Source organism: Aulonocara stuartgranti, assembly GCF_965226115.1.
Source record: "Aulonocara stuartgranti genome assembly, chromosome: 4".
NCBI classification, from domain to species: domain Eukaryota; kingdom Metazoa; phylum Chordata; class Actinopteri; order Cichliformes; family Cichlidae; genus Aulonocara; species Aulonocara stuartgranti.
This window is the reverse complement of record NC_138942.1, coordinates 3817907-3825407: the sequence shown is the minus strand read 5'-3', so window position 1 is coordinate 3825407 and position 7501 is coordinate 3817907. Positions and strand designations below refer to the sequence as shown.

The 7501-nt window shown below is 39.6% G+C and overlaps 1 long non-coding RNA gene across 1 annotated transcript; it reads right to left on the bottom strand.

Moving 5' to 3' along the window:
* Positions 1–402: 402 nt before the first annotated feature.
* Positions 403–3856, bottom strand: LOC309705178. Its single transcript, XR_014276517.1, has 3 exons — positions 3001–3856; positions 1170–1239; positions 403–728 (listed from the first exon to the last, which is right to left on the bottom strand). It is a non-coding gene; the product is annotated as an uncharacterized lncRNA (long non-coding RNA).
* Positions 3857–7501: the final 3645 nt, after the last annotated feature.

Genomic DNA, 7501 nt, shown 5'->3' with positions numbered 1-7501 from the left:
CCTGTTTCTCAGAAAGAGAAAAAAGGCGTGCCCAGTAGCATTTAATATTACATTTCTTACACTCACTTGTTACTTTTTCCAATTCATATTGTCAGGATGGACTAAAGTCAATCTCGTGGAATAATGAACTTACTCCATATCAAAAACAAAGGCCCTTCAGTTTCATTGTCTGTGATATACCTGGCCACATATTTTTATGTGGAAGGAAACATGATGCTCAGGCCTACAAAGGTTATGCAGATAGTTTTCAGCTTTGTTCCACAGAACAGTATGGGGAAGACCCATTCCTGTTTCAACATGATAACACCCCTGGCTATGTGCACGTAGCCACGGGTGAAATACCAACCAGTAATTTGCCATGTATGTAATGACTCTTCTTATGATAACAGATTTCATTAACTGTTTAATGTGCTATTATGTTTTATTACACATAAACACATTACATGGTGGTTAGCAAAGAATAACAGGAAATGCTTTTTTGTATCATTTATACTGGACAAAAATAACAGGATAGAGTCCAGTTTGATCCTGTATCTGATCCTAAGGAGTTCCAGAATATCGGAACGATGTGGGTTTTGCTTTGGGGTGCAATGGTGATGGACAGGCTGACAGATAAGGTCAGGCAGGAGTCTCTATGAATTATGATGTTTGCAGACAACATTGCGATCTGTAACGAGGAGCCGGCAGGTGGATGAGAGCCTGGAGAAGTCAAAGTATGCACTGCAAGTCTGTAGAAGCAAGAAAGAATCTGTGCGTGAATGAGACGGAGGCAGATGGAAAGGTGAAAGTGCAAGGTGTAGAGGTCGAGAGCTTAAATACTTGGGCTCAGTCATTCAACACAATTGAGTGAGGTAAAGGAGAGAGTGCAGGCAGGGTGGAGTGGGTGGAGACGAGTGTCAGGGGTGATTTGTGACACAAGGATAGCAGCAAGAGTGAAAGGGAAGATTTACAGAAGAGTGAGACCTGCTGTGATGTATGGCTCGGAGGTGGAGGCATAGATTGGAGTTGAAGAGGCTCAGAGCTTCATTGGGAGTGACCCGGATGGACAGGATTAGAAATGCGTATATGAGAGGGACAGCTCAGGTCGAGCTGTCTGGTGTCACAGCTCTCCAACCCTGCTGGTTTCTGTTTGCCTATTCTCATTGTGTGGATGGAGGCATTATGCTTACCTTTTTTTGAGAGTGGTCCTCCTTGGTGCCCGTTCTCCACCCATGTTACAGGCACACCTAAGTGTACACACTAGACAAAGATAAAAATAGGACAAGAGGAAGATCACAGAGAGGATCTATGGATGAGATGAAGGCAGATGTAAGACCCCCTAATGGGAACAGTTCAAAAAGTGAAGATTTTTGGGGTTCATTGCAATGCAAATTGTCACAAATAAGGACCCAAAGAAGGACAGCAGAAGTAGAGGTGGTAAATCCACAGGTGCTACATGGGTGGGCATCATAGACTGTTTAAAGTGAGCAGTAGTCTTAGACTTCAAATTTGGAAGCCTCAACCAGCAGTGGCCATATTTGGATGAGCAAGTGGAATGCCAAGTCCTGAGGTAATGCTAGATGCTTGGTTGTCTGTATATCTGTAGTTTCACGTGTCATACTTGTCAGATTATTTTATTAAAATGCTCCAAAGGGCTCCGATAGCTGGAGAGGCAGACAACGACCCGCTGCAGCTGCCTGTGCCGCTACACGGAGGCGCCTTAAAGCTGCATTTAGTAAATTAATGTGACTATTAGAGTCAGACAGGAGGATATCCGGGGTATGCCTATAAGCTAACAATCACAAGTCATTAGCCAATCAGCTTGCAGTGTGCTGCCTGCCACAGCAGTCGTAACATCATAATGTGGATCCAGGCAGATATGCTGTGTTTTACAATATTAACCCCCCCTCTGTAGCAGATAGGCACCATTAAAAGTACGCTGAATCATTTATTAGCAGTTCCTGTTTGCAAAACAGTCACACATGAATGGCCAGCTGTCATTGGATTACTTTCAAGCTGAATATAACTAAAAATAAAAATGAGATAATTTGCAGGCAAGTTTTCAGCTGACAGGGACAAACTTTTATCCCTTTGTTTTTACGGAGGAGTCGCTCCAAGACGTACCTGTTCACCTGCAGTGGCAGCATTTCCACGTCTCTAAGGGTCCTCGGAAACTTGTGGCCTCGACCTTTGTGCATATTTTCTCATTATCTCATTCTTCTGTCTTGGACTTACTGATTTAAACAGTTTTCTACCTTTCTCATATCAGAATCAATATCACTTCAGCTGACAAGCAATACAGTTTTTTGTACTTCTGAGAAATGTTACCAAACATTTTTAAGTTTTTGGGAGATGGTGAGCATATTTACTCGTTGTACGCTGATCACATTAAGCAGGATTTACGTTTTGCCCAGTTCTCTTGAAACAAAATTGAATTTTTTACACTTCAACAGGAGAAAATGACCTGATTCTCTTATGGCCAAAGGAGGACGTTCCGGTTCCACGTATCACTGGGTCACGCAGGCCTTATCAGGTACAAGAAACTATGTACATTTTAGAGCGTTTCTGTCTTTGTCTGTGGTGTACGTGCAAAAATGAGTCCTCTTAAACTGTGAGAAAACTCTGTGGAGGGAAATTTGTGACGTATGAGAAGAACAAAACGTGTGTTGTATGAAAGCGGTCAGCTGAAGGCAGCATCATGCCCCCGAATCACTGCGGCAGAGTTAGTCAAGGACGCATAAAAAACAAATTCTAAGAACTCCGGCCCTTTGAAAATGTGATTTCCAACTGTGACTCTGGACTACAAAGACTTGTGTGTACAGGCAGAGAGGATTGCACAGTTTAACGAAGGATAAAGTCGACATAGGACATTCAGATTTCAAGATATTTATCATGAAAAGCGCTATACAAATACAGGCCATTTACCATGATGTTTGCTGTCTAGAAAAAAAAATCTGTGTACGTGACTTAGCTATATTCAGTTGACATAAGATAAAAGTTGCCAAAGTGGTCTGTGCTTACCTTCAGCCGTTCGGTCAGACTCTGCTGTCTCGCCTCGCAAAGGAAAAACTTCCTCTGAGTGTTGTCCTGGGGAATATTATGGGATATCACGGGGGCATTCACCGTGATGAATTTGTGCCACGTCTTAAGTGTGCTCGGTGAAAAAAGGTAGGCACATTTCCATGACTATCTATATTCTAAATGCATACAAATCCCACAGGAAATACCATTAATAATGCTTTCTAGTACTGAAAAGTGTGTCACACAGAGGAGGCGGTCACACAGACCCAGTCCTGCACATCTTTAAAACCCAACCTGACAATACACGGCACTCCACATCCACACCAATGACAGTGAAGAATACTTTTTTAAACGTATGTTCATACTCTTCTCATATCCACCATATGTCTGCATACAAAGTACTACTGTTTTGTTACTTTGTTACTTTACATCACAAACTCCTACTCACTGGACTTCCACCTTAATGAGGGCTGTTTGGGAGGAAGTCCAGAAGCAGTTTACTTCTACGAAGCTTTAGCCCAGCTCTCTCCCTCATTGTGTTCAATACATTATTTATTAGGCAAAAGAAAAACTGAATTCATGTTTTATACCCAAATTTGAGCTGTTTGATGTCAGAAATTAATCAAACATAACATTCAACCACTAAAAAATGCTAAAAGTAAATAAAAGTAAAGTTTTATTCTATGAATAAAAGATAACAGTTGTAAAAATAAATAAATAAAGATAAATAAATACAGTGTAAATATATAGGTATGGCATATACTGTACTTATGCCCGTGTCCTCAGCATAAATGGCATTATTTCACAGGTGAGAAAGCAGCAACAGGTGTGACAGAGGTGCTTACACTTTAATCAATTCATTATAAACTAATTTATCTACTTATCCTTCTATGGAAGCTTTATGGGTGTGTTTGGTGTTTCACACACAGCGTCTGCATTTTGGCTTAATTTTTTGTTAAATAAATAACGACATGATATAATGTGTGTTGTTGTTCATCTGAGATCATATTTACTGAATTACGAGACCTCCAGAGGATCCGAAGGTTCATTTTGTGTTCTGTTTGCACTAACGTGTCTCCATCTACTCATACAGCCAACATTACGTGACATTTCAAACAGTGTCTGATAAAATGATCACATCTTCTCTTCATCCGTTCATTTTCCTCGTGGTTCAAGGTTGCAGTCGGCTGAAGTCTGAGGGTAAATTAAATGCACTGAGTCATCGTTGCAGCTAGCTGTTCTGTTGTATTTTACATGAAGAGAGTGATTAAATGTTTGGCATGAAAAACAAATAAAGAGAGATGAGATGATAAATGGCAAATGTCCTTGGCCAACAACACAGTTTCTGAATGATCCAACAGTTTAACACTTCCTCACACACCCCCTGGAGAGCATCACACAATTTGAAAGGCAAATTCAAAATACTGTAACAGCTTGAATTTCAGGGACAAGAGGACATTTCCAATCAGCGGGGCTTTGAATCTAAACTAAATAAGACTTTAAAGGCATGGTGTGATGCTCTGTGACAGGATTTAACCCCTTCTAGCTTCAGTCTCTGTCTGCATTTCAGTTCCTTGCTTTAAATTTTTATTATCTGCTAATAAAATAAGTTTTCCTCAGCTCGTCATTCTTGTTATTTCTGTTTTTCTAGAGCATTTTTGTGGCGACGACAGGGTCCAATCATTAAAAACAAACAGATAGGCAGAGCCAGCAGTTGATACTATGACTCAGCCACTACAAAACTAGAAAGCATGAGTTTCCATGTGCCACGACCTGCACAGACAGAGTTTCAGCCGGGCAACACCCATTGGATAAAAGTAGGTCAAGTTTACATTCACGTCATTCTCCGCTGTGGAATTACAATGGACCGTTTCCCTGTTGCTCAGATTTACAGTTGAACGCAGCTGCTCTAAGAAGCTCGTTTTGTCGTGCCTGAGAGAAAGACTGTGTAAAGTACACAAAAGCAGGAGCTCATGTTCGAATATGAGCATGCACTAACCCTGAGGAGCAACTGTAGCAATCAGGAATCTGTGCCGTTATCACAAAACCAAGCTGGTTCATTTACTGGTCCGAGGTGGGAACATATTCGCATCCAAATGAGTTTAAATAACTCTGACATAAAATATTCTTAAATAAAAGTTTTTTGCTCATATGTTGCTTAGGAAGTTTAAACCTCGGTGAAATAAACCACCCAACAAACAAAACAAACCCCCCCCCAAATGCTGTTCGTGTACATTTTTCTGTGTAATGTAGTAAAAATGATTTAAATGTGTTTTTAGGAGGAAAGCGCCCACACTCGTAATGTTTTAAATGCTTTTGGTTGGCCTGAAAAAGAACATTTGTTGTTTTTTTGTATAGCTGAGGTACAAATCCAGCGTAACTGATGGGCTGCAACATGTAACAGATTTTACATTTTGGCATAAATCCTCCAATTTCCTTGAGGTTGTAGCAAATATTGGAAAATTACATGGTTTCATCTGAACCGTTAAACATTTCACTAATAGGCTACAGATTATAACTGACATACGCTTGAAGTTTCGTGGTGGGCATGTGTGGGCGAGCATTACACAACCTGTTGTACAACCCACTTTTTAGCAAAACCGCGTGACATTCATTTAAAAGTTCAAAGACAAGAAATGAAAATTGACCCTTGTTGTTCATAGCGTGCTAACTGTGCACATCCTGGATGTTGCTTTGAAACTGATCGTTTAGCATTGATGGGACCCTCACTTATATGTAGAACAGTTATTCTATCTGCCTTAGCTTAAACCTCATTGAACGTTTTTGAACTGCATGCCGATAACAAGCCAGACAATTGTCCTTCTCTTTAGAGGACACAGCGTCCGGAGAGTCTTTCTGAATCTGTCTAATATTTCTATTTTTCTCTGCATGGTACAGTTTTAACTTTCAAGTGTTCCTAAGTTTGTGTTTCTATGCAGTGACCTGCAGCCTGGTCCTTACAGCCTAGTTCATTCCTTGAAGAGGTCTCTCCATATTCTCTGAATCTTTTAATAATTGTATGCACTGTGCATAAAAGAAAGTCCCAAATTCTTTGCATTTTTTGTGGGAGAAACTTGAAATTGTTGAAGTTTTTACCTACAAAGTTACAAACTTGTTTTCAGATGTTTTACTAGGAGCTTTTTTAAATTTTGATTTAGGATTAAAGAGATTTCCCAGTCGTTTCCTCTCCCAACTGTTACAGTTACTGTTACAGATGTATCAATTTATTCAATTAATTAACATCGATTAAAACAATAAAACTAATAAAACCCAAACAATTTCTAAAATGTAATCATTAATAATTGACTAGATTTCTCGATCTGACTTTAAAACTGGCTCTGAACCCTCCTCGAGGTTAGATAATACTGGGAGATGTCATATTTTCTCAATTTTTAAGGCATTTTTCATTTTATTTTGTTTGTTCTTTGGTGATGCACATTCCAAAAATGGCATTTAATAAAACCAGCAGTTAAAATTGTGACTTCTGGTATCTCCAAGAATCTGGAGTCCTGGGGCAGTTGTTTGCTTTGCAGATAGTCTGATCTAGCTCTTGTGGAACAATTCATGGAAAATGCCCTTGTTGTGCTGAAATAACTTCTCTTTTTTTAAGGGGGGCAGGGAGGGGGGGGGGCAAAGGAGACAGATATTTAATGACCTCTACATAGTTTTATGGATAGTGCTTTGGCTATCTGGGGGTTTTGTAGTGTAGTATGTATATTTCTTTGCAACTACGGTGAGAGGGCAGGGTGAAATAAGATAATAAAAAGGTTTTATTCATCTCCATAAAATCTTTTATGACAAAGATGCTTGGCCTAGTAAAATAAATATGTACGTAATAAACTTCTGGTGGCTTTGAGAGTTCAAATTGACTCCAACCTAAGAAAACACCAGCAAATAAAGAAATGCTGCAAAAGCGCACAAACCACAATGATTTAGGTGAGACAATAAAGTGACAAACCGGCTGTGGAAGTGACAGAAACCAAAAGATCCAATGGACAGAAGTGAAATGCGCTGAAAAGATTGTGAGGAAGAAAAAGATGCTTTTGGTGCATTTTTCTACTACAGCTGTTAGTTTTGGGTTTTACTTCTGCTGTATTTTGTGAGCCTTGGCAGCATTTTTATTTTTTTATGATATTTTCTTATTTTGCAGTGCATTTGGTCTCTCAGGGCCAGACTTCTTCTGGACACGATCTATCCTGTTATACGTTATACATGTATTTCATCATATTTTGAAAGGCAGTGTTAAATAACACTTTTACATGCCAGTTTAAACTATAATAATCTCTATATTAATATTTCCCCTAAAAAACTGAAAAATAATTAAAAGTAAATCTAAATGTATGTGTACTTGCTAGACACGTACTTTGATTAAAGCCAATGTTTCCGACTGTCACTGAACGCACCTCTGAAGCAACTCTTTTTTCTTTTTTTTTCCGAACGCGCCGCGCTCCCCGCCCTCCCGGTGCTTTGACGTCACCGGCATCCGTCTCCGCACATGGAT